The 27,027-nt window shown below is 38.9% G+C and overlaps 1 long non-coding RNA gene across 1 annotated transcript in view; it reads left to right on the top strand.

The window, feature by feature from the left end:
• Positions 1-20,930, top strand: part of LOC139668717 (uncharacterized) — a 38,383-nt gene extending 17,453 nt beyond the window's left edge. Inside the window, exon 3 of the long non-coding RNA XR_011697115.1 lies at positions 18,532-20,930. This is a non-coding gene — a long non-coding RNA (uncharacterized lncRNA). The remainder of the gene's footprint in view (positions 1-18,531) is intronic.
• Positions 20,931-27,027: the final 6,097 nt, after the last annotated feature.

Raw genomic sequence — 27,027 nt, 5'->3', positions numbered from 1 at the left:
GCTGCTGTTCCTTTAGAGCAAGGATCTTAGTGTGTCAGCAATTTAATTTATGGAGGCTAGAATGAGCTGTGAAGTTTCTTTTTTTTTGGTTGTCAAAAACTATGAAGCCTTGAAGCCTCTCTGTGTATCTGATGTGATTCTGGGATTCATAGCAGTGATTAATTCTGTAACTGTAAATATTTGTCAGCAGCATCCCAAAATGTTTTCAAAACATACACAGGGGGTTTTGACAGCTTAAACTAAGCAGTGGTGAATAGTAGAAAGCATGCATGAGACACATTTACTTACTGTCTCCTTTGGGGCAATCCTGCAGTGTAATGGAGAGCACTCTGGACTCTGAATCCCAAGGTCCTGAGTTTGAGTCTCAGTGGGGACCGTCCCCTGGCAGTTCAATGCCTCCCTGCCATCCCATCCCGTCACATCTCGGATGCGCAGCAGGGTCAGCCCTGGTTAGTATCGGGTGCTGTGACAGTCCCAAGGACTTCACTGTCACTGTCCAAGCTCGCTCGGCCATGGCAGATGAACCTTAGGACTTAAAGGGTGGGGCCAGTTCTGCGCACGCTGTGCCTCACCTAAAAAGTCCACTGTGCAGGCTGGAAGGGCACATCCACGCGGGGAGAGCCCTTCCCAAATCTGCATTTGTGATGTCTGGCCATACATGCATACATACATCTCCTTGCAGTTGTACCTGCTGCAAAGGGTTTTGGTCTTTCTTATGAGTAGTGATGTCTCTTGAGACACTCCAGCAAGTAATTGGAGCTTCTATGTAATGCATGGAAAGCAATGAAAAGAAAGAAACTGGCTTAGGTCCTAGACTTTCAGGACAAGGGCAAGACCCAACGAGGAGCAGTGGGGGGAAGGAGTATAAAGCAGCACTCACAGGGCTCTGCAACACTGTCACAATGTTCTGTCCTCCAGCTCTTCTTAGAGAAACTTGCATGTACAGCAGCATCCTCACAAATACTTGCAAGACACAGGTCAGACCCATTTGAAATGGCTGTATATATTCTGCTTGTTAGATGAGGCCCAGGGCTGTGAACCTGCAGATGGACAGTTCTGAACTCTCTGTGGCTCTGGAAATGGTATAGCAGCCATTTGGCGGGTCACATTAAGACAGGTCTCTGTGAATCAGTGAAGTACCTTAGAAAGGGTTATTTACTTATTTTCTGAACAATTAAGCTTCTTCGCAAAGGAACAAATAGAAATTAACATTCTGAAAATAAATATGGTGGTGTCTTAAGGTGGAAAACCACTGGGAATGTGATTTCTCTGTCCCACAGTGTGTTTATGTGGTTATAATTACCTTTGAATACTCCGTGGGGATCATAACTGTTCATGAAAGTTGATAGGAAATACCTATAATAATGATTCATATTACTGAACTTACTACACATATGCTGGAGTTTAATATGTCTGATTTGGACTGTTTTAGACTTATATTAATGAGAAAGGAGAGGCCCTTTTACAGGAAAATTTTATATGATTTATTTTAGATATGTATTTAGGAATGGGATGAGTTGTCCCCAGTTGCCCTGCTAATTTTTCTCCTTTAGCTTCAAAGTCAGTCTAGGATAACTACCTCATGTGTGGGTATCATGGCTTAAGGAAGCCCATTTGTGGACAGATGAATACAATATTTTTATTTCAAAGAAAGAAAATCAAAAGGTAGAAAGCTTTTGAACAACACAAGGGGAAAGATGAAATATGAACAGAAAAGTGTAATGCTTTTGAATGGCTTACAAAAATCTTACTACTTGTGGAAGAATCTACAATCAAGGGAGATAGCAAAGATAAAAATGTGCGAGAATAGAGGTGGAAATGGGGCTTAAAAATATTCTTTCTCTTCCTGCTGGCACAAGAAATCTCTAAATAGATGTCTGTTAGCTTTTATTCCATGAATATAAATTAGCAGATAATGAAGCAATGTTTAAAATTAGTAAGAAGATGACATGGATGGAGAGAGGACAGCTGGACAGTCACAGAAAGAAAGATTTTTATTAGAAACAAAAAGTAATTTTAATGTTGTCATTTCATGACCAGGTAGTAGTCAAAATTATAGAGCAGTGCCTAAAGACAGTATTCCATAGATTTGTCAGGTATGTGGTTAAAAAGCTGGATTTTAGTCAGAAATGTTAATGCCTTTCTCTCCACTTTAGCGAGCCAGGAAGATGTTTAACAGCAGCTATTAAAATAGGACATAGTTTTGAAGATGCCAATAACTGGTATCAAGGAGTGGGAGAGGAGTAATATAGGAATCTCTGTGGATTGCTAATCTAAAACTAGAGTACTTCAAATTACACATGGAAACTAAACCCTGAGATTAGCTCAGTTGGTTAAAACTTGGTTGTAATAACGCCAAGGTCATGGGTTCAATCCCCCTGTGTGGGCCATTGACTTAAGAGTTGGACTCGATGATCCTTGTGGGTCCCTTCCAACTCAGAATAGTCTGTTATAATCTATTATAAACTGTGCCAGGGCTTAACTGGGTGAGTAGAGTGTAGAACTGCTTATAGACTGTCAGCTTGGCATGGTTTTGGACAGAAATTGTGAAATAGAACTTTGACCCAAGGTAGGTAAGTGGAGTGAATAGATCATACTGGGAAATGGAACTCATTCATTATGTTGTCTTTTTATTTTATTTCATGTTAAGTCAGGTAGATTGATAGCCTCACACAAACATTAGTATTTATGGTGTATTTCAAGATATTGGATTTGGCAACCCAAACATCCTGATAGAAAAAATTTAAATAGTAAGAAGTCTAGATGTGATGTATCTGAGGCATTATAATTTGGTGAACAGATTTAAAACTATCAATGAAGAATTGTCACTGCGTGATATGTTTCCCTGGGGAAGAGGCTTTGATTCTGTATCTTCTCTTGGTTTATTCTTTTGTTGTTGGTTTATCTAGTGGAATCCACAGGTACTCGTGTTACCTTACATGTGGAATCAATATTGGAAAGGTACAATGAAGATGGGAAGGAGTCATAGAGTAGTGTACTTGTATATCTTAGGAAGCAATTTGGTACTGTTCACTTTGAATGCAACCAAAATATATATGTATACACATTTAGAAACCAGAAGTGTAGCTTATGTTTATACTTGATTTTTCTGTTTGTTAAAAATGCATTATAGGTTCCTACTGAATACTGGGTTAAAGGAGTTTTAAGAATATGTGCTTTAAAAAGGCAAAAGAAAGAATTATATGAAATGCAATGCTGTCAGGATGAATTTATATTCTAACAGCGAGGAGGTAGAAAAATGACACCATGTAAGCCTGAGCAGTATTTTGTATTTTCTCGAGCAGTGTGTGCTTTGAGGTTAGTTGGACCATGATTATGACCTAGTATGCAGCTTCCGTGTTGGAAAAGGGAAGGGAATATTGGTTGTCTATGACAAAGTAGTGTGTAGTGTCAGGAGATGAGGGAATGGAGGGATGCATGAAGGAGGAGTGTCTTGCTCAGGGGGGGAAAAAAAAAAGATAAAAAGCAAACTAGTAAAGCTGAAAATGTGGAGTGGATAAACACTGGAGAAATGGTAACAAAACCTTGAAAACAAGTGCTGCAGATAACGTTTTTGAAATGCTTCAGTATTTTCACGCCATGTTTTGAGTGGAGCAGTAGAGCAGGATTCTGGCAGGCAAACTGTGTCACCAGTGTACCTCTTGATGCATGTGATCAAAAGCATTCCAGCCTGCCTCACTGACAGAGGGGAAGCTGAGCGCTGACCGGCCCTGTGGGGAGTGAGGATGGGGACAACACTGTGGGAGGGATCAGCCTTTAACTAAAGGTGTCCTAAAGGGCTGTAACTTTGTGTTTGAGAGAGAGAGATTGAATGCTTGATCTCTTCTCAAAATCAAATTTCAGGATTTATCTCCATGCAGTCAGCAAAGAATGCTGGTTTGTCATGAAACACAGTTGTGCTGGTTTGAGTCTGAAAGTGGATCTTCAGGGTCATCTTACATCTCATGTTGGATGGTATTTTTGAAAGGGGCAAGAACTTGGCTATATAAAAATAACACATTAAAAAAGTGTCGTTTGAGAGTTCAGAAAGTTGTCTGGTCTCAGACCTGAAGTAGCTGAGCCCATATGGATTACTTCTGACACTTCAACATGCAACACCACTGTAAGCTGAGGTTAATACATCAAATTCCTGAGCCAGTCAGTCTGTGATTCATCTTTTAAGTGTTGTTCCAGGTCTTCAAAGTAAGCCAAATTCTTTACAGCAACAAATGTTTCTATTTCTCTGAGCATACTGAATGAGTAAATAAGTCCAGCAAAATCGAAATGCAGTTTGGCAAGCCAGGATAATGCTGGAAATACTTGCCAAAATTGCCTTGGCAAAAGATCTTCTGTTTTCAGTAGATTTGGAATAAAATGTGACAAAATCTCAGCTCTCTCTCCATGGGAACCTTGTGACTCTCTTAAATATTCCTGCTATTGGGTGGATTGTATGTAATGAATATAGCAATAGAAGCACTGGGTGCCTGGTGATTTCCTTGCAGTCTCCCTTATCTCTGAGCTGTGAGAACCAGGTTATAGCTACATTAGCAGAAACATTACGAGGCTTGTTAAATGAATGGGAAGGAAAGCAGAACCACTTGTGCCTGCAAACGTGAAGGGACAATATTTTCTTCAGTGTTTAGAAGGTAGTAACTGTTCTGTTCCAGCCTGGCCTTGATGAAGGTCTGATTTCAATGGGCAGAACACAGTCAAGAATGCTTCTGGGTTAACAGTGAGGAGATTAATGATCATTAATGAGATTGAAAAACCAAAAAATAATGAAAATAAGTCTATGCCATTACCCTGCAGTGTATTTTTTTTATCTTTCAGATTTATTGTGGTGCTGGTAGCACAAATAGAGATCAGATGCTGCTGTTTCAGTTTAAACTGTTTGCTAGCAATGGGCAGTAAACCGTTTGGGGCATTAGTTAAGCATTCTAGGCATATGTAACAATATGGAAAATAATATTTTTACAGTTTGTTCAACAGTACCAGGTAAAGAAAGATAAATAGCTGAAGGCAAACAATAGCATTTGGGGCAGGGGATGAATAAATTGCAGTCTAAAGAGAGCAAGAAAACTGCCATAGAATTTGAAAGTTGTCACAGGTCTTGTTTCCTCTCCTATTTATTTTTGAGTTTTGAATTCCTGACCTGACAGAATAGAATATTCAGGCTGTAGCAGGGTGCTGGTGGGTCCAGTGATGATGCCTAAGATGGATGTTCAAAGCAATTTAAATGCCAGAAATTGGGCACCATCTCCCTCTGGAGGCCTTTAAAGACATCTCCGTCCATGCAGGGAACTTGTACTTTTTTTAGGAAGACTGCATCATTAAGTTCCTGAACCTTGGAATTATCCTGGATCAGGTAAGATCAGGTAGTAACTTCTCCCTCACCCTGCACATTCAGTAAGAGCACAGCATGTGACTGAACCAGATTAGTCACTGACTGAATGGGAGAACTAACCTGTTCCGTGTAAGTGGGTTTTATGCACCGTACTAAAAAAAAGCTGATTAAGGCAGTTCATGCAGACAGGTTTTATAGAAGGTTTTGGCAAAAAGGGTTCTAGACTAATTTTCTAGTTTTGGCAAAAAGGGTTCTAGACTAATTTCCCCTATTTCCCTGAATAAGGGATCTAGGGAAGAAATTGCATTTGGCTGCTTCTTTAGAAGATGAGACCCTAAAGTCGTAACTACATAGCACCAAAACCACAATAAAGAACAGTCCAGAGTATTCTACAAGTGATAGCTATATTCTTTCCAACTGCCAAAAGAATAAAGGATGCATTCTGTTCATGAATGGTCAAGAACATTTATACTTTTGCACCAAGTGTCTGTGCTCTCTGTCCTCCTAGTTGGTAAAAATTTCCTTGGTAAAGTTGGTGGAGCCTGGATATTAGCCCTCTGGTCACCTACCTAAACCTAGTGCCTATTAGGATCATTAAACATTGGTGAAAATTGCATAATGCTGATAGTTTACATTGAAGGCAACTGAAAGTGAGGTGAAACTCTCAGGGCATTTAAACGGACAGCAGATACCTGTGTAGGTACCTGAATAAACCCCAAGTGTCTGCTGTAGGATAAGCTGAATCTCCGTAGGGGAAGCTGTGTCTTTATATGGTTTAGGTCTCTTATTGAGTGTTGAGTCCTACTCTAAATGTCTTTGTCATATTCTTCTTGAATCTGTAAACAGACAGGCGTACCTGTTTGGATAAAAACTGTGTAAGAAGTTCTCAGAAGAATCAGGATTTCACCTGAGAATGTCGAAAGAGCATATTCCTTTTTATAGATCCGTGCAGTGTTACATTGTGGTGAAGTGTTGACAGTGCTCAAAGATAATCTGGCATTTCATTCCCAGAGTAAGTCTCTTTTCCTTTTAGTAAGTCTTTCAGGATTTAGCATGGCTTTTATTCTTTTTGAAACTATATTTTCCCTACTGTCTGTCACCTAATCCACGTGGATGTTTTTCTCTAGATCTGTGCAGAACATGTGGGAGCTTTGTAAAGTTGCTAACCCTGTGTTTGTTCTCTGCCGTCTGACAGCCTAAAGACAGGAAGCTGAAGGGTTTCAATTTCAAAATGGATCAAGTGGAGCATATTGGAAACCTGTAAACAAGAAGTCTGATCTCTCCTCTTTTTCCCCCTAAGTCTGCACCATAGCAACTATCTACACAGAAGGATTTCATGTCTTGTATGAAGAAGCCTTGTTGTTCTATTTTTCGTTTCTATCACAAAGATATTTTATATGAATGTATCTGGTGCAGTCCTGGAAGGTTGAGTGTTTCATTCCAGGGAGGAACTGACTGCAGATACCAGCTTTGTTCAGAGATCTTATTTTTCTGTTACGCTTCCTTCCATGTCAGTGTGCTGAGCTGAGAATCCGATTGTAAAGGAGATGAGAATTCATTCTGAAAAATAACATGCAAGTTCCTAATCTGAGCATTGCTTCTCCTCTAAAGGAAGTTTTGCAGGATTTTCACGTGTTAGTAAAATGGAATGAGAGGGTTTCCACATGTTAGTTAGATGGAATGAAATTTTGGTGGCTTTAGGAAAAGGAGAACATGAGCATTTCAATACAGGGTTTGAATAAAATTTGGAACTTAACACATTTTTGCCTCAGGCATTTGCTGCTTATGAGAACAGTGTTATTCTGGAATGATTTGGATCTTCTGTCCATATTGCTGATGTAAGACTGGTTTAGCCCTTATATGGCCAAGCTGACATATGTTGAGGGGAAGAAAGAGTCACTGTTTCTCATTAAGACACAGACAAAAAGCTGCAAGCATAAAATAAAGGTATGGAAATAATCTTCCTTGCAATAGTGTCAGCTTGACCCAGTTCTAAACCTGTCTATTACTTTCTGTGGTTATACATGTGGCTTTTTTCCACTGCCAACTTAATGTTTGGTGTTCACGAAGGTGCTCACACAGTGGGGTAGAAGCTTAGATATCCTTTCCTGGGTACTCGCTTTGAGGTGCATGCAGTTTCCTTGTGTTCAGAACTGCTTATTGTCTACAATTCCTTTTGACTATGTACATGTACTCATTCATCATACCTAAAACAGATTTAAAATGTTTCTAGGAAGGATGTTGGTACTTTAAGTCCCTCAAATTTCTGGTACTTACTATCTAATGTCTTAGGACATGGGTGACTCAGTCATACCTTTGTCAGTGTTACTCCTGCAGAGTTTTCTAAACTGGTGGCAGACCACACTTTGTTGGGTGTATTGACTTAAAGGTCATAACTTAAATCATAACTTTGATTTGTTTGCATTTTGCCTTATGTTGCTAATACTCTAATTTGCTAGAATTGATTTGTGGAACCATTTTTCTTCTCCTATGAGTGAAGTATCAGCTGGTAGGACAAATGTTTCTTTGAGCTGACCAGAAAAGTAACTAAAATACCTTGAATGAAGTAATTCTTGGAGACCAGTATATATTATAGGGTTTTACTGTGGTTTGTGTCAGCTCTCATTTTAAGGCTTCAGCCACTTTAAACAATATGAGTAAAAATTTAGAAAATAAGGTTCATGCTTTCAGATCTGGGTAGAGAAATTACTGTTGTTGCAGTAAATTCTAATGTAGCAAATTTGTGTCAACATTCTGTCTTTCTAAAGAATTCAAAGACCTGCGATGTAAAATGGGACATCATTCTGAAGGGATAAATCAGAGAGCCACAGAATATTCTGAGTTGGAAGGGACCCACAAGGAGCATCAAGTCCAGCTCTTCAGAGAAGGGGCCTGTGCAGGGATTGAACCCACAACCTTGGTGTTGTTAGCACCATGCTCGAACCAGCTGTGGAAGTGGAGATTGAATGGAGGTTGTTGCTGAACTCTGCCTAACACATCAGTTTCCTTAGTAAGAGTCATAGAATTGCAGTGCTGGTAAAAAATATCTCTAGAAAGGAAGTACCCAATCTGATTACATCCCCTTCTTTTCCCTTTAATGCTTGTCAGGCTTTCATTTAGCTTGGTCAGGAAGTTAATACTGGGTCTGTCTGAAATAAAAAGCTGCCTGCCCTCATCTTAAGCCAGAAAGGGCACAGGCAGAACTGTAGGCATTTGCTTGCTTGATTTATTTATCTAAATTTTATTTTGTGTTACTTTTTTCCTATGCTGTATCCAAAGTTTCATAGTGTTTTAAGTCTTGGGAAAGAAAATGAAGCCTCTGTCCATATGAGAAGTAGCCTGCTAATTTTTATACAGAGAGAAGCTCTGGAGGTGAGTAGCACCATTCCATGTTAGCACAATGATTCTCAGCCCTGAACAGGGCAACAGGATGACATGTAGCAGCTTCAGTGTGGGAGGAGGCATGGACACTTAAAAATACTATTTTTATTGCCAAGCCATTTACTTAGGAAAAGTGTCATGCTGGAGCCTGTCTCTGCCCTTATCTTCTGCTGCTGACCCTTGAGTATCTTCCTTCCTGCTTCTTGGATGGAGCCTGGATATTCATGTTGTCTCTGATGCTTCTTTGCCCCTTGCTTCCCACCAGTTGTGTCTGTCATAGTCATCAGGCAGGTTGTAGACAGGAAGTGAGGTAGAAGCAAGAAAATAATGTGTTTTTCTTTTATACCCACTTGCCTTCTCTTATACATTGACCATATGATGTTACAGGTTTGATTCATAGGCAAAATTGCATGCTTGAGAGCAGCTTTCTGCTCCACTCATGTGTTACTAACTGTGAGATTGAAACCACTTCAATTACCAGACGGACTGGGTTTTCCAAAAGTTATAATTCTCATGAACTTTGTGAAACTGAGAGTTTATATTTATGTATCCTACCCCTGGATTATAATTTTCTGTATTTATTTGTTTAAGTACAGGGTACAGGGTGTACTATTTTGATGTACTATTTTGATGATCACTGTATTGTTCCACTTCCTTAAAATAAATAAAATAAAAATAGACTAATACTTAGCAACGTGCTAAGTGGTGCAAGGTTGATACTAATTAAATCAGGTTGTCAAAGTGCATGTATGAAGAATTACAGATGGTGCAGAACCTTTGTAAATACTTCAGCTACCCTGCCTTTATACTTTCACAAAGTTTGGGCAGTCTGAAGTTTTTCAGTGGGTTTAAAAAATGAAATCCCACAACAAAAATATGGGGTTTTGTTTTACATTGGCACTACTTGGGCCCTCATTTGTAGGTGTGTAAGTTAGGCAGCAAGAGGAGAGGTGGGGATGGAAATACAGAACTGTTGCTAAATTGGTACCTTTCAGTTCCTTTATTCAGCATAAGATTTACTTTAACCACAGTAAAGTAGATGTGCTTTTTAAGGAAGCCTCCATATAAAATAGTTAAAAAACTGTATCAGCGTTTGACTAATGCTTAATTTACTACTTTTTCATGGGAGAAAAAAAATACTGCTGCTTCTTTTTTCCTTCAGACTATTTTTGTTCCAAAGTATCCGAATCTCTCCTATCAGTGACACTGCTGTTTCTGTAAACACTGTCCATGGACTGGCTCCAGGACTCTGTTTGTTCAGAGCATGAGTTGGGAGACTCCCTTCCAACAGAGGAAATGGGACGATGTGTTAAGCTTTTGCTGGAGATTGTTCACATCCACAGCAGCTTTATCCTCTGCAGGAAAACAGGGCTTGGATCCGGGCCACAGCGTGTCCGTGATGTTAACGAGTGGGAGAAGCTGCGTGTTCATTGCCTGCTTCAGCAGTAATCTGCTAATTCAGGGAAGGGGTGAGAAAATAAAGTGGAGTTTGATAAAATTTAAATGTGACACATAATCCTGTTAGCACACAGAGAGAAAAGCTTTTTGTTATGTGGAGGGGAGAGAGAGGAGCTATTGAATTTACCTGAAATCTATGCATCAGGAAGAGCCATATCAAATGGGATCTGGATCCATGCCTTGTTTCAAATACATGGTCTTTGCCAAACAGAAACCTCAGCTGAGTTTCTGTAAAACTGAAGCCCTGCTTGTTTTCAACCAGCAGCAACTGTTGTTTAATACAGATGAGCAACTCGATCTGCTTCGGTTGCTCACATACTGTAGTGATGAGCCTCACTGAAATACTAATAAAGAAGTTTTAAGTTTGCTGCCTATTTAGGAGAAAAGAAAGTATGTTCAGGTGAGGTTTTTTACAGTCTTTATGGTCAAGTGGTGAATTTATTGCTGAAAAAAGTAATGCTCTCAAATTTTAATTTGGTGTTGCTAATTTGTCAGCCTAAGCCTAAAGTGGGTTAAATGACTTGGTGAGTTGTCAGTCAGCTGTTCAGTGTGACTGCAGCATGTTGTGGTGCTGAGCACCATGGTTTCTGTGAAATCCCTGGCAGAGTTCTGAGTTGCAATGTGGTGGATTAACCAACCCTTGAATGGGTGTAGTGTGGGGCAGGGCAGCGCTGGTGGGGCTGGTAACCCATAACACCAGTTTGTTTCTTAAGTCTTTCAGTGTAGGCAGTGGGAAGAGGAGGACTGTGAGGGAGGCTGTGGAGCTGGAAATTACGTGCCTCTTAAAACACGAGGCAGGAGAAAGCACAAATGAGGCTTAATAGAAACTGTAACATGGGGGGCAGAGTCTGACCTGCTGTGATACTGGAGGTAAAGATGTCTCACTAAGGACAAAGATGATTGCAGGCCTTGATAGGTAGACCATGACAGTAGCTGCTGTTTGATTCAACTGAGAAGGGGCAGGTAGCCCTAAGAGGAGGTAAAGGGTTGACTCTTAGAGTATTCTTTCTGGCAGTAGTTTTCTGAATGTATTCCAGTCACAGCAAGATTTTTGCCTTTCCTTTACTGGGGAGTGTTGTGTAAAAGCAGATGTGGAAGAGTCACTGGATGGGATGGAAATAAAAGGATCAGTCAAAAGGACTGCAATTTAGATTTTATGCATAAAGAATCTGCAAAACTAGGTGTTTGATTGGGTCTCTGGAGTTGCAAGTATTGATGATGTGTTTGAGTTGGCAGATGTTTTTCTTGAAGTGATGGAGAGACAAAAAAAGATTTCATGTGTGCTATTGGACACAGTTTGGAGTAGAGGCCATTTTCTGGACCATGTTCACAGAGGGGGCAGGGGTTTTTTAATTGCAAAGTAGACCACCCAGAGATTGAATGTCCAGAAATGCTTTTAAGGATATGCTCTTTAAAAACAAATGTTCTGATAGGGAAGGAAGGAGTTGGGTAGCAGAATAAAAGCTGGTTCTGGACTGTCACAGACAACATGATCAACAACTGAAAATACACAGGGATGGAATAGTACAAATATCTTTGGACTTTGCAAGAATATCGTTAGTTGAGTTAACTTGAAGATCTAGGATGGAAATAGGAAAGTGAAACTTAAGGCAACTACTGTGCTTAGAGAGGAAATGAAATTCTGACTATTTAGTGAAGAATTGAGGGATCTAAGTTGAGGATATTAGCTCAAGGCTGAAAATTCACTAATAATGCATACTTTTCCATTAAACTTATTTATAAATCCTTGAAAAAGAGTTGTCATTAAAAACAAATGAACCAACAAAATTATTTTAACATGGTTATAGTACCATAAGCTATTAGCAGTAGGAAATGCTTTCTGCATTGCTTAATTCTTTTTTGTGAATTTAATAGAACTCTAAACCAACAGCAATAAGAAAAACTGAATGTACAAGTCTTTCAATCATTGTGCCAAACCTCATTCCTACTTGTCCATATAAAAATGACAGTGTTTCAGGCTGGCAATTATCCTTTATTAAAAACATCTTTATCTAGAAATTTTTCCATAGAGGAAGAAAGATGCACCCACTGTTTTCCATTTGCACAGTCATCCAATACTGCCATGTAACTATTGAAATGCCAGTCTCTGTCAGAGTCCCACAGCTTGAATGCCATTTGCTGCAGTTGATTCAGCAGTGGAGCTAAATGCATGGTGGGTGTAGAGGAAATAGTAGAAGAACATAGTTCAGGTAGTATGGAGGAGGATGCAAAAACCCCTTTGACGCTCAAGGGGGAACTTTTAAAGATTTTAGGAAATTAGGTTGTGTGAAATCATAACTAACTGTAAGCTTATTTCTTCTCAAATTTTGTTGCTGATGTAAACTCTTCAGGGACTTTTAAGTGCATCTTTGCTCCTAGAGAAGCTGAAATGCTTCTTACCTTCTTAAACCTTTTATTTTCAAGTTAGATTTCCCAGAGAAAAGGAGCCACCTATTCTATTATTGTGGCATGGTGTGCAAACTGGCTGTTTGAGTCATGTACTTTTGATGCTGGTAATCTTCTTGAGATTTCCTAAGTAGAGAGGGACTGGAACAGTACTTACTGCCTGGACATAGCAAATTCAGACTGAACAAGTGGCACGTGTAAAACTTGAGTCACTTGGGTTTGGTTTTTGCGTGTTTTTAGTGGGGGGAAATGACTTGCAGAAGAGCTTTTGTAGAAACAAGTGTTTACCTGTAGAGAATTTGAGGGAGAGAAGTTAACACAGAGAAACTATGAGCCTCGAGGGTCTTTGTTACAATTAGAGCCAAGACTCATGAATTAAAAATTCCAATTTAGAGAGTGCACATAAATTACCTTTTTTTTAACCTGACAAAGACCCACAGTTGTATGGAACAAAATAGGAATTGTGAGAGGTTTCCTGCTGAAACTCAAAAGCAAGGTGAAACATGCTTGTAATTTTTATGTTTAATTAAGCAGTAGTCTGGTTTGCAACAAACCTTGGCTTCCCTCTTGAGTCTATGATTAGACTCCTCCAAGAGAAACTTATGACACTGGAGCTTACCTGAATTGAAGGGAGATTCCAGGGCTTAGTTCAGGTATGAAATTAGAGATGCTCTTCCTTTGGTTTGGGGGTTTCCTGTGAAGTAGTTGTACTTCAGCTTCTGTTTTTGCATTTGCTGCTGCTCAGCTTATAGGTAGGTTGGCCTCCATATCCCCTTCAAATTTTTATGAGGTGAATCACTCAGAATGATGTCTGCCTCTCTGCCTTTTATTTCTTTTTTTATATGAATATCCCAAGTTATCCAGCTGTCTATGTTAAAAAAACGTAAACGCTCAAAAAAGCCTCTATGTGTCGGTACTTCGATTGCTCTTCCAATTTTATTCAGCCTGAGATATGAAATCATGCAAAGGAGATACAAGAGTGTGGTTGGTTTAAAACTGAAACCTCAGAGCTGTGCTAAAATGACACAAGAGATATTTCTGTAAATTCTTTTCCTAGCCATCTGCCTAAAGTGTTAATTTTCTGTTCACAGTTTTTAACTCATCAGATTTATTTTAATTATGTAATTTTTTAAGTTCTTTACATTGGACTTAAAAATATACATGCACTGAGTTGATTGCATCTGGTAAGAAAATAAGATATTTTTCTAAGACTGTGCAGTGCCACTGTTAAAATTATAAACATGATTGCTTACATTGCTCTTATACCTAAGAAATGAATTGCAAAGTTTCCCTAATGTAAATGTTCATAGGTCAATATGTGTTGCTTTGCTTACCTGCATATTTCACACAAAATGGAAATGAAGTGTTGCCAACATCCAGTGGTTCTATGCCAAGCCAAACTTTTAAGTTGGGTTTCTGAATCACTTGACAATTCTTTTCTTGTATTTCTACAATTTCTGGTGTTCTCTTAATACATGTTTTTGCTTCAAAGACAGACTTGTTGATTGTGGTTAAGACAAGAAAGCTTGATCTATAAACTAGCAAAGCTGAAAACTGCTGAAACGAGACAATATAGGGTATGTTGGGGATGGGGGAGTGGCTTCTTTCAGTTTTTGATTGTTTTTAATTTGTGCACTAATGGTCTAAAGTAAGTCCTGCTCTTTATTTAAGTAGCCTGTGAAATTTCCTGAGTTAATAGCTTTAGTAGCCAAGGTAACTGAATTTGGACATGGAGCAGCAAAAATGTTTTTATGCCACTAATTTTTACCATCAAAAAATCATGCATTTTGATATTTATTTGCATGAAGAAGTGAGATAAAGGCTGCTGTTAGAAGTTTTGAAGCAAAATCACCTCATCTTGGGATGCTCTGGAGACACTTTCATTGCAACTCTTGTCAAAAATCAGAGATGGGGAGAAGATGGAGGGAGCCTCTGCTGTAGCACAAGGACAGATATGGTAACGCTTGTTTTGCAGGAAAGCTTTATTTAGCTTAGCAACCTCATTGCTAAATATTCCCTGACACTCTGCAGCATAATCTAAGGAGACTAAAGCTATTTGGGAGCAGAGGGAATGGGAATGTGTGGGGCCAAGACATATGCCATTGCTAGAGAGTCTGACAAGCATGAGGAAGGAAGGTATTGAACCTTAATGAGAGATTATTTAGTATCAGGTTGGTTCCATGTCCTGCACAAGTAGAAACTTGTGCCTATTCTTACAGCTTTGCTGTTTGGTTTTTATTTCATGTTGATCACATACAAATGAGATCATATGGCAGGCCCCAGGAGATGCTTCTCTGTATGAAAGGGAGACTTTCTGTTTTGTGTGACTCTTTCCATTCTGGACTGGTGGTAGGGCTCGATTTCTGTACCTGGACTGTTGTGGGAGATCTTAAATAAATACCTTTATTATCCTGGAGCAGAGAGTTGAACTAGTAATTCTCTAGGCTGTACTGACATCTGGTGGCAGTTTATATATTTATATGGTGTTTAAAATGTTTTTCATTCAAAGATGTCTAGAAGAATCTTGCTTTTGTATATTGGTCTGTTCCACCATATTTTGTGGCTTCTGTGTGGTGGCTGTTTTTATTCTACTTTCTTTCTTCTGACTCTCGGGGGAAAAAATGTTTAAAATGTTTTAAACTAATCATCTTTAATCCAGTTTAAACATGTACTGACTTTGATTTCATTTTTTTATTGTATGTGTGTTATAGTACTTACATGAAAAAGGAAACTATCTTTTTAACCCTCCCTTCAAAGAGCAGCAAGGCTCATGAAGAAAATAATGGGATACATGAAGAAAATGAATGAGATAGTTTTCTTTCTTTGAACCTGAAGGCACATACAGTTGCTAAAGGGGAGCACTGAAATTCACCTCCATTTTTAGGTCTTGCCCAACAGACAGATACATAAATGTGTGTTTCCAAAATTGAGCACAGAATGTTCAGGACCAGTTAAAAGCAGAGTTCATCATCATGGGCTTGAAGTAATCTTGGAACTGTGCCAGGGTTTTTTGGAGAAAGTTGGACCAGAACTTGTTCACTGAAGCTGTGTGCCCTTCCAGGAGCAGGCAGGTGAGAAGGTAAACTTGGCAATTTTGAGGGAAAGGCTGCTTTGTGTAGGGGGAGAGCAGAAGTGAAAGTTTTGTGGCTGCCACAGAAGCACGAAGACACATGAAGGGGATCCACCAAACTGTAGCTAAGCCTGAAGGATGCCTGCACTTTTGCCTGCTCCTTCCCAAGTCCAAATCTCAACTCTTACTTCCAGTTGACCTGACTGTTGTACTATAGATGTCACTATCTGCTTTTAGAGGAGTGGTTGTTCACTGAAAGAGGTAATTTGGGAGTATCTCCAAATGTTAAGACCACACAGTCTTTACTCCAGAACTCTACCAGGCAAGGAAGGAAGAATCTTAAATACCTTGCAGTCCTCACTGGGCCTGCTGCTTTTTCAACTGTCTGTATTCGGGAGGAGATTCAGCACAAGTATTTTGCCCCTCAAGTTGGTCACTGCAGGTGGATCAGGTAGCCTTTTTGTAGGCAGATTAGCCTTCCCTCGTGCATTATTATAGATTTTGAAGAAAGTTTTGGAGACCGTTTTGAACTGTTGTAAGAGTGCTTAGTATATAAATAGTGCCTTGTGAGTTTTGCTAATGGCACAATACCCTCAGTGTTCAGTCATACTTTCTCCTGTTTTGATGGTGTGTCTGATGCAGAGGTGGCAGAAAGACCAGCTGCTTCAGAGGACTGCAAGGCACAGAAAGCAGCTCATCTGATAAGACTGTAAAGATGTTAGATTTCACAATTAGATACAGTTTTCTTCCTGTTTACAAACAGGGTCATTTTCCTTTGTTTTCTGGTCATTTGCTGTTGAGTGATATAATTGAGTGGTCCTGACTGTAGCGACTATTTGGTAAAGTGATCAATGAGTAATTTGCTTATCTTGGCACCCAAAACTACCACATGATGTATGAAATAACAAAGCAGACAGTTTGGGGGCTTTTCTTGCTACTTACTTTACAATATCCATGCTTTTGAATTTACCTAGTTGGGTGTGGTTTTTTGTCTTTGGGGACATACTGGATTATTGGGAGAGGAGTAATTTTTTTGTTTTCATTATTTCTCATGTATTAAACTTGGAAAAACTGTTTTAATGTTAGAGTCGCACAGGTTAATATTGTCCAAATCAACTGTCTGATTTTAAGCCCTAAAATTGGAATTGTACAGGAAAAGTAACAGTAAATAGCAATTCTAACCAACAGTAAAAAAGATGCACATCAATATGATACCATGATTGATCATGTAATATAAAAAATTCATCATAGCCATTAGAGGATCAAAATAGGATCTGTTAGCAATAGAAATATGAGATGCCTGTCAGCCAAAGATTGAGAGTGCTGTGGTAAATTCAGTCAAAGACTACCACAATATTTCGACTTTTGAAAGGTGCTGAAGTGCATTCTGCAAATCATACTTAAGTGGAAAAGCTTGAATGAGTAATGTAAGGTCTCTAGCAGCAGTTCATGAGGGATTTCAAAGCTGGCCCTGCCTCCAGCAGGTCTGGGAATAGGTGACCTCCCGAGATGTGCTCACACCTTGGTTGTTCTGAGATTTACTCCTTTTTCTTGCTCTGAAAGAGCAGCTCCATGATTTTCTTTCTGCACTTTATGCTTTTATTTCTACTGCTGGATTCCTTGTCAAGCCAACACCAGGCTATTTTGTTTCTTGCAGGGTTCCCTGGCACTCTGATTGATTAAAGACAGGGATTTTCCTCTTCTGTTGTGTGCCTCAGTGTTCCAACCTGTTGACCCCATGGAAAATTGGTGGAGTGTTTTAGGAGAAATGGATCTTCTTTGTGCAGAAATAGCACAAGTTGTTTAACTACTGACCAGAGAGATGATTTTTTGAGCACAGACATCTTGAGAAGAAAAACTTTTAATTCTTTTCAGTTTTGCCACCTTTGCCCTTGAAGTCCATATTATTTTACAGTAGACTAGAAGGTGAAGTCCCCTCTTTCCCCTCCTGCTGCTGTAGTTCTGATTCTTGACCAAAGGGATTCCCTCCAGGGACTGGACTTTTAGATATCTGGCCTGATTTTTAGAATGATATGCAGGTAATGAGAAAGAAGAAAACTGTGCATTACTTTGGTTCAAATGCCCAGAGATAAACTGTTTCTTCAGAATGCTAAGCAATATACTGTGCTGTAAATGGTGTTCATATAATGGTGAGAACAGTATAAGTAGAAACAATAATCTTGTCCCAAAGTATTTGTTATGTTATGCTAAAGCCTGTTTAAATGGATTTTTTTTCTGAGGATTTTGGCTTTTGCTCTACATGAGAAACATTCTTGTCTATGTTTGGATTCTCTTTGGGTTTTGGTTCAGGGTTTTTGAGGTTTAGGTTTTGGGGTTCAGGGGTTTTTTGTGTGGTTGATCTTTTTGGTTGGTTGGTTTGGGGGTTTTTGTTTGGGTTTTTTCCCCTTAAAGGTGATGCAGTTGATTTTTTTGGTTGGTTGGTTGGTTTGGGGTTTTTGTTTGGGTTTTTTCCCCTTAAAGGTGATGCATTTAAGGAAACTGAATACTTAATCTTTTTCTTAGAGGAACATACAGTCTCAAACCTACCCAGACTGCTGTTCAGAGTCATATGTTATGTAATCAAACTCTTCAATTTACCAAGCTGTGTCTTTAAAAGTATTCTTTTCTTCACAGTATTTAAAAGGTCTCCCAGAACCATCGTTCTTCTGATAATTAAAAATAAGCTGGATATTGTAGGCACTCTTATGAGCCAGCACTTCAGATATTGCTTTTAAATTGTATTAAAAGCTTAAAGTCCTTTGGAAATTACATGATTACTTTTACTTGTGGGAATGCAAAGACCACTTTTCTGTTTGTTTCTTAGGTTATCTATATGCACTCATTAAAATGGTGAATTCTCTGTTTTCTGCAGGCACAGCTTCAAGACATTCAGGAGTACTTTGGAGTGAACTGGCAGTAAGCCTGACAATACCATGGTGGCAATAACACTGGCTTTCCTCTGGAGTTGCTGAAGCTCAGCTTTATTTTGAACTTCTTTCTTAGACCTTCCAACTTGTTCACGAAGGATGCAACACTGATTTGGATTCATATGGCATACAATAGTCATGGATACAGAGTTTTTCCTCCTGTTACTTGACAGCTGCATGTTTCCAGCAGTCAGTGATGGAGTCAGTACTGGGTCTGCTGACATTTGGTCTGTTTTCAAGAGCTCTGAGTGACAGGTATTGTAAACATCCTACACTCTCAGCTGTGGAAACTAAGAAAGCTGGGAGAAGGCTGTTTACTCTTCCTGCCTTGGAAATCATCCAGAGGGCAAGGATGGAATATTGTGAGCTCTGTGTTGTTCATATTTCTGACAACCTGTATTTCATACTTTACATTATGGTGTTAGTAAACAAATTATGGCATTATGTCATCAATGTCTTCTGTTCTGACCGAGGTCAGAAGGGCCTTCTGATGTGCTTTGGCTGCACTGCTGCCTTGAGGGAAACTGAAATAATAGCAAAAATACATAACAATACTTTTATCCTTAAGCAGTGATTAAAACAGACCTGTAGCATTGTTTGTTGATAGGTGGTGGTACATAAAAGTCAGTGTGGGCATCCTCAAGTTTCCACATGAGCAGTGTACTTAATAAAATCATCCTTAAAAGGTTGTTTCTAAAATTCACTAAATTCTCATTTTCTACCCACAAGAGCTAGAAACAGAGGTTAGAAGGCAAAACAGTTCTAGGGGACTTCAAATGTCAGTTTCTTTTCAAAGAAATTTAGAGGTGTCAACATAAAATTAACTTAAAGGTACAAAGGTATTTATCTTATGTTTTCCACTTGCTGCCCAGACTGTATTATCCTTCAGACTCTGTCCTGGCAATCTTCCTCTTACTTGTGTTTGTTTTATTCTATTTGCTGTTAGCCAAGTAGAACTTCCCAGTTAAAATGTAGAATAAGCTGGAAAAAAATTTCCTTTTAAATCTAATATCCTGCTGGCATGATTTAAATACTCATAAAGTGAGTTGTGCAGCTTTTCTTAAGCAGTGACTTTGGCAGAAAAATTATTGCTCCCCTATTTTCCCTTTTTTTTTACTTAGGGGAGGACACACCTTTTGTGCTCTTCAAGAAATTTTTCGTAATACAATTAAATTCAAAGACCACCTTCTGTTTCTTCTGCAATAGTGTTCTTATGTCTTCAGATCCTGCTGCTTTAGCTTTTTAGAGAAGTTTTTAAATAAGAAACCTTCAAAATAAGGGCCCTTAACAAGAGTTGAATTAGCAGAGTTTGGAAAGGGATGGGAGTGAAAAGACAACAGGGGAATGGTAAAAGATCATGTAACAATTTAAAGTAGTACTTACACAAAATGGAAAAAAAAGAATTAAAAAGAATTCAAACTGTAATGCAGAACTGAAAAAATGTCAATTATTTGAAGCAATAATTATTTTTCAGGCTCTGGCTTGTCTTGCTTTTGGAAGAGGGAACTGGGGGAGAAGCCAGAGTCACAGAGCCCATTGGAGTGCTGTAGCCAAGGACTAAGTTGATGAGTAAAAAGAAGGTTGGGGTCTGGCTGTGCAGTAATGAACATCAGCTTTTCAGGTTTGTGGGGTTTTAACTCATTTCTGTAGTAATTTCTAAGAAAAACAAAGTTAGGCTCTTAAAATGGTCCTTTGAAGGACACATTAGCTGTTCAGACTAGTCAAACGATAGAGGGTAGCATTTCCTAATGCACGTGGTTCCCATGGCAGAGAGACATTTCAGAGGGTGATGCAGCAACTTACATCCTTTGCTGCATGACAGTACTGATTGTAGGCTATGCTGTCTAGGAAAGAGAACCCTCTGAAAGAGAATTTCCAGAGTTTCTGAGATGCAGTTTTGTGTAGCATTTTTGTTTAGATTTCCTTTTGGTTTTGAATCATTATTTTGTGTAAACTGGAAAAAGTTCTGTATACTTAGCATTCCTTATTTGTGCATTTAAAGTGAAATTCCCTCTTCAGTTTCATCAGTGTAAGTGGGACTGTTGGAGTTTTTCCTGTACATTTCTTCCTTGGCCACACTTTCCTGTCCTTGGGCTGACATTAATGTTTGTTTAAACTGTGAGCTAATTCAGTGGCTTGACCCCGCTGAAAACTAAACAAGCGAAAAGGCTTTTATGTGGATCAGCTGAGCAATGGTTTACTCCACACTGTGCTGAGGTCTAAAATGCTACTGAAAATGGTAGTTCCCTCAAATGTGGCCACTTTCCTGAAGAGGAAAAACAGTTCATTTTAAAAAGATTATGTAATCCTAAAATAAAATAAATAAAATTGTGAAATTACAGAATTTTGCATATTTTCATATCTTATTTGATATTAAATTATTCTGTGTATGCTGTTGGAACACAATTGCAAGCATGGTGCTAAAATAAATTAAGATAAAATTGTTTTAATTAAAATGTTTCATTTTTTGAACGCCATTTATGCTTCTCTTAAAAAGATTTTTTTTGTAAGTCTAATAGCTCAATTGTGTTGGTAATAGGGAAAAATTGGTTACTTTGCTATGTCCAGACCTTTAATTTAAAGGTATCCTCTGACGTACTCTGCACCATACTAACCACTGTATAAATTCCATTATTTCTAGATCAGAGATTTTTTTTAACCCAGGTATCATGTGCCAGGCCAAAGGCAAACATTGTGTCCTTTTCTCTGGCTAAACTCAGACTTCAAAGAGTTTAAGATTCTTTTCAGTCTATTAAATATAGAACTTTTTGATTGTGAAAAACCATAACAGGGCTGTTTCAAAAGTCTGTTGCCAGTAATGGGCTTTGAATTGGGTCCATGGAAAGGTAATCTAGGTAGCTACCACAGCAGGTCTGTAGGAAATTGCTGATTGTAGGCATGGCCTTTTTTTTTTCTTTTTTTCTTGAAGGGTGATTCTGCCAAGATGCCAGAATTACTTGTTCCGAGTGATTTGTGGCACCATCCACAACAATATTATTTGTGCACGTTAATATGCCACAGTGATTGTGTTTCTATTATTTTTTTTTTGTTATGAGGAAGATGATAGTTCTTGTTACCATGTTTCCGTAGATCTAAACTTAAGTTTAGGTGTTGTGTTTTTCTTCTCTAAACTCTTAACACAGTGATGAAACAGATTTTTCCCCCTTCTTTTTTTTTTGGTTTGGTGTTTTTTAAGCTACGTTTTTAATTATGTAGTCCCTCAAGGTAACCCATCCAGTTGTGCCAATATAGGGAGCAACTGCGGGAAAAGAGAATGTGTGAGTACTCAGGCAGAGCTGTTACTTGTATGGAGATTGCAACCTGAACTTGAGGTTTATAAGTGAAATATTAGAAAAGCACTGTATTAAAAGTTTCAAAGAGCTGCTGGTAAGGGAAAGGAGGAGTGAAGGGAATGAGAGGTCACTGACTTGTCATCCAAAGAATGAAAAGTAATATACTGTTGATTTTAAGTGTAAACACTTCCTTGATGATGCAGTGGAAGAGAGCAGCAATTTCCCTTAATGCTCATACAAAAGTCAAGTTCTGTTTTATGTGGTAAATCTCACTGTCACTGATTCTAATTCAGCACAGGAGAATTTAAAAGTCTATGACAAGCTATTCTACTTTGAAGACCTATACCTAAATTGGAAAAGATAAAAAGAGTTTGCTTTGAATGAAAAAGGAGAAGAAAACCACATTATGTGGACTTCAGTCATAATTCCCCTGAAATGAGAGAGGGAGTTCTAGATTTGAATTTCTTCTGTGCTGGAATCGAGACAAAACCATGTAAGAGCAACTGTCCTGCAAAATGCAAACAGGTGTGAAACATCTGCAATATAAATATTCATTCATACACAAACAAGCAGTTTTACAGTTTGCATTAACTTAAAATCTGAGCACTTTTCTTGATTCAGGTTTTACTCAAAATCAGGTTCTGATTTTAAAAAAATCTTTCTATGTAAACTCATTATTTTAAAAATGAAGCTTAATTGAATAGAATGCAAATGCTGAAGCTACTGTTACTCTTGTGTGAAGCTTTTGGTTCTCATCAGCTCTGGGCTCCATCCAAGACCTACTTAGCTACAGTTAAGCTTTTGTTTCCTTGTTTTTGACCTTTGGTTTTAAGAATGTTAGCATGAATTAAATGGAAACAGGCTTTTGTAGCAAACACTTTATATAATAAGCAAACTTCAACTAAGCAGTGCAGTCTGCAGCTACAAAGCTGAGGACTTGCTTATTTTTAATAGTGTGATATGATAGCTAAATGACACCTTATTTAACTCTTCAAAAGAAAAAACAGAGTGAGGCTGTGTTGCATAAGCCCTATGTTTGCTGTGCTGGCTCTACTTTACAAGAGGATCCAGTTTTGCTCCTGCTGCAGTTAATAGGGGATTTTTGGTTGCTGCCTTGGTGCAGTTATTAAACTCTGAAAATAATACTGTGGAGAGCTGGGCTGTAATCCTGGCTTTGGATAGACTCTCTGCTTTCTCCATTGTGTAAAAGATGACACTTCCTCTGTGAAGGCAGAATGCCGTGCTGTTCATCAGTCTCATTGCAATGAAGCACATTTCCCAGAATTGCACCATCACAAGCTGGTTTGTCTCAGTGTGTTCCAGCTTTTCCCTGTGATTTAGATTGCACTGCTCACTTGTGTTGCTGGGGGAGCAGAAAGGATGTGCTTGTTATGAGACCAAACGCAGGGTTATCGCAAAGGTTGCTAAGAGCCCTTCCTTGTGCTTTTCTTGTAATGCCAACCTCCCATGAATGCCAAGCGGGCACACAGAACTTCTGCTTGTGGTTTTAAGTGTGTGCTTGCAGGGCAGCCTACAGTTTGTACAGCTGTACACAGGTGGTGGAGGTACTGAGAGCTGCCCAGCTATGGCAGCATGGAAATCAGCTCCAGGCCATCCTCACTCCGCTTTGAGACCCTGGATATGTTCTTAGGCTACAGGAGTGTTCAGCTGACCTTGTTGCATTATTGAGTTCAGGAGAAATACACTGAGCATTGCCACCAACCAAGGATTTCTGAGTCTTCCATCATTTGAAGGCTGCACTTCTCCAGTTGTTTCTGTATAGCCTAAAGCATCTGCTGGCTCAGGTGTTCTGAAAAAAGTGCTGCGAAAATAACTCAGCTCTGATGGGCAAGGAAAAGGTTGATGTCGACAAAGAAATAGTTTCAGGATCTGTGAAATTCATGTTCTCTTCCGTGGCTAGAAATAGATGGCTGTGTATAGCTATGAACTTTGTGAAACCTGCCTAACTTGCAAATGGTTGTTGAAGGATTTTGAGATGCCACTAGATTATGCTTACAAAGTACAGATGAAATATGCATGGTGGTAGATTTCTTTCTTGCCAGTAACCATACTCACTGCATAGACATTAATGGAGCTGCTAATTAAAATCTTGCAGCTTGGCTATGTGCAATTCAATGTGAGGTATTTAAAAGATGTGTAGATGTGGCACTTAGAGACATGGTTTAGTGGTGGACTTCGCAGCGTTACATTTATGATTAGACGTGATGATCTTAAAGTTCCTTTCCAACCTAAATAATTCAATGATCCTATGATTCTAATTGATGAAAAGCTACAATATGCTTTGTGCTGCCTGCGTGGAAGAGCAGATCAAATCTGAATTAAAATAGATCATGTTTTATTGCCTTGGGGTAATTGTGCGTAGCGTACAGCTTTTGAAATTAGAAATGACAAAAGCAGTAGGCTCTGTTGCCACTCAGAGTAGGTGTGTGTCACAGCGTATAGAGTTGCAAAACCCAGAGTGACCAAACCTGCCTGTTCTTCGCTGAACTTGTGACGCTCATTAAAAGTCCCACAGTTACTTGTGTTTATGGTTAGAAGTTTGTCAGACCATTGCAGTGCCTCCCCTCTGACCCCAGGAAAGGGCTCTCCAGAGGGTATTTATCACCTACTTTCCCTGTTGAAAGTGAGAATTACCAGCTGCTTTTTGTGATCAGCCTTGCTGAAGTTTGCATGCTCTAAAACTCTCAGCAGGTAACTAGACTGAAGGGAGCTTGGTGACTGTACCTTGGGAGAGAAGCTCTACAGCTAACGAAGATCTATTTTTTGATACTTCCAGTGGCAAACTTTATTCTTGTGACAAGTATAGGACTTAATTTGTGTCAAGAACATAACAAGAATTGTGTGTAGCTTGATGCAGTAAAGATTTAGCAACAAAATGTCTATGAGCTTATCAAATAATGCATAAAAAGTAGAAAAAGAGAAGAAGTAAAGTTAATAACTAAGCAGCCTTTTGAAGTAAAATAAATACAGTGCAGACCAAAGATAATCCAAGAATACCTAAATACAATGGAGAAGTAAACCTAATCAAGATAAGGAAGAAACACCTCAAAACAACAGATAAGGCTTAACTAACAAGATTGTCTCTAGTTAAATTTTAAGTTAAGAATCACACCAAAGAAGAACCCAGCGCCCACAACCACGGAGGAGCAACAGGAAGAATCAGATGAAAGGATCTCATCGTGGAGAAAGAAGAAAATCATTTATTGGAACTGGTTAAAAATAAACCTGCTTTGACTGTATAAAAAAGGAGCCTGCGAGCTCAAATGGGTGTCACTGATGGAGCAGACTCCCAGTGCAACCAGCACCGTGCTGTTTACAGCTTTCATTGATAAAATTAAACTACCCTTTATACCAGATGATTGGCTATTTGGTTGGTCATTTATAACATTCTGGCAGAGTATTTTCAGCTATACGTAAATGTTTTTCTCTCCTACAGAGATGGGAGAGTGTGTTAGCGCAAATGCTCTGCAGTGAGACGTCGCTGTCCTTGGGTTTGGAGATTTGGTTAGAGGTATGTGAACTTGCCACATCCTAGGGCGTGGTCAGGATAGGAAAGGAGCAGTACTGAACCTAAGAGGACAAAAGAATTTGGATGGAAAATATCTGGTAAGATTTTTCTGTGATCTGCTGAGCTTTTTTAAGTAGGGGAGAAAAAGCATCAAAAATGAAGACTATTAAAGACAAGTTGATGTCTGAATTGTCAGTACAGGAAACTACAGAGACAAACTGAATGGAAAGTTTTCCCCTGAAGTCTCCACGGAATTTCTAAAGACAACTCTAAATGGACAATAGTGTGGATTTACATCTTAGTCTACAGGAATGGAATAATTATTTTCAGCCGGAAAAGAAACTCCAGGTTCCTGGCAGAAAAAGAAAGTGGTCTGGCTCAAATAATTCAACTGAGTTGATTTAAGGTCTTTCAGGGGAAATGTAAGGTTTTTCTATGTACAGTAGAACAAATCTGTGAAAATGTGGAGGTGGAAGATTAAAAATGTTGCTTAGGACTTGACAATATATATACACCTGGATTTGGTTGATTTGAGTATTTTTGCAGGCTCAGATGATGTCTGAATGTATGCCAGATGCATTGTTTACAGCAGGCAAGGCAATCACCAATAAAGGAATATAGAACTTCCCACTTCAGATTGTGGTCTGCAACTTAGTTTTAAAAACAAGACTTATTTTAATGAGTATTTAAACAAAAATGCCACTTCTGTTTTGCATCTTAATCTGAAATGAGAGGAAAGGTAGTGGATGCTGTCATCATTTCCCAGTTTGTGCAATCTGAAACATATGTGTGGATTTCAGGTGTATAAAAGTTTGCAATGATTTCTTGATTGCTGTGGGGAGTGTTTTTGGAGTTTGGGTGGAGTTTTTTGTGTTTTGGTTGTGTTTTTTCTTTTTTAGTAGATAATACTGTTCTTTTGATCTCTTTAATTTTGCTGGAATCATCGAAGGCAATATTAGGCTGGTTTTACTCCCTTCCTTTCCTCTCTGTCTGGTCTGTATTTATGTCCAGTGAAGTGGAGAAAGTAAGGATTTTGCTTTGGTCCATTTGAGTCAAGATTCCTGTGCTGTGCAGAGATTTTTGATGAGGCCTTTGCAGGCTTTTGTGGATGGTACTAAACCAGCAATTAGTTCTGTAGGATGTGAAAGTGAGTCACTGACTGCATGCTCTGAGGCATGTACAGAGTGAGGTCCTACTTGGGGTGGTGGCAGTAGGTGTGGCATCAACTTCCTCAAAGCCTCCCCCTCCAGTTCCCCTGCTGAACTTTAAACAAACTTCACATGTTTATCCAATTTAATTTCTCTTCAGATTTCAACCAGAAAGGTGGACAAATGCCTATGGCTGTCACCAGTAGGGCTAGTTCACATGAGTTAGGAATCTAAGGTGTTTCTCGATGTTGGCTCTTCTGGAAAGAATTGAAACTGAGACATCAAAAGGTGAGCAGGGAAGAGAGCTTCACTTTTTTAAGAAGGAACATTGGTTGTTTTTTTTTTTTTTACCTGGTTCTGGGGGCTTGGCTATATGTGGACTTAGTCTGAACATCTCTCCCCAACATTTCTGTGACTAGAACAGGAGCTTCTAAAAATAATTTCATTCTGAATCATCATTGCATCTGAAAT

The sequence above is a fragment of the Pithys albifrons genome, chromosome 2 (assembly GCF_047495875.1).
Source record: "Pithys albifrons albifrons isolate INPA30051 chromosome 2, PitAlb_v1, whole genome shotgun sequence".
Taxonomy (NCBI): domain Eukaryota; kingdom Metazoa; phylum Chordata; class Aves; order Passeriformes; family Thamnophilidae; genus Pithys; species Pithys albifrons.
The sequence above is the reverse complement of the archived record's forward strand: the minus strand, read 5'-3'. Positions and strand labels throughout refer to the sequence as shown.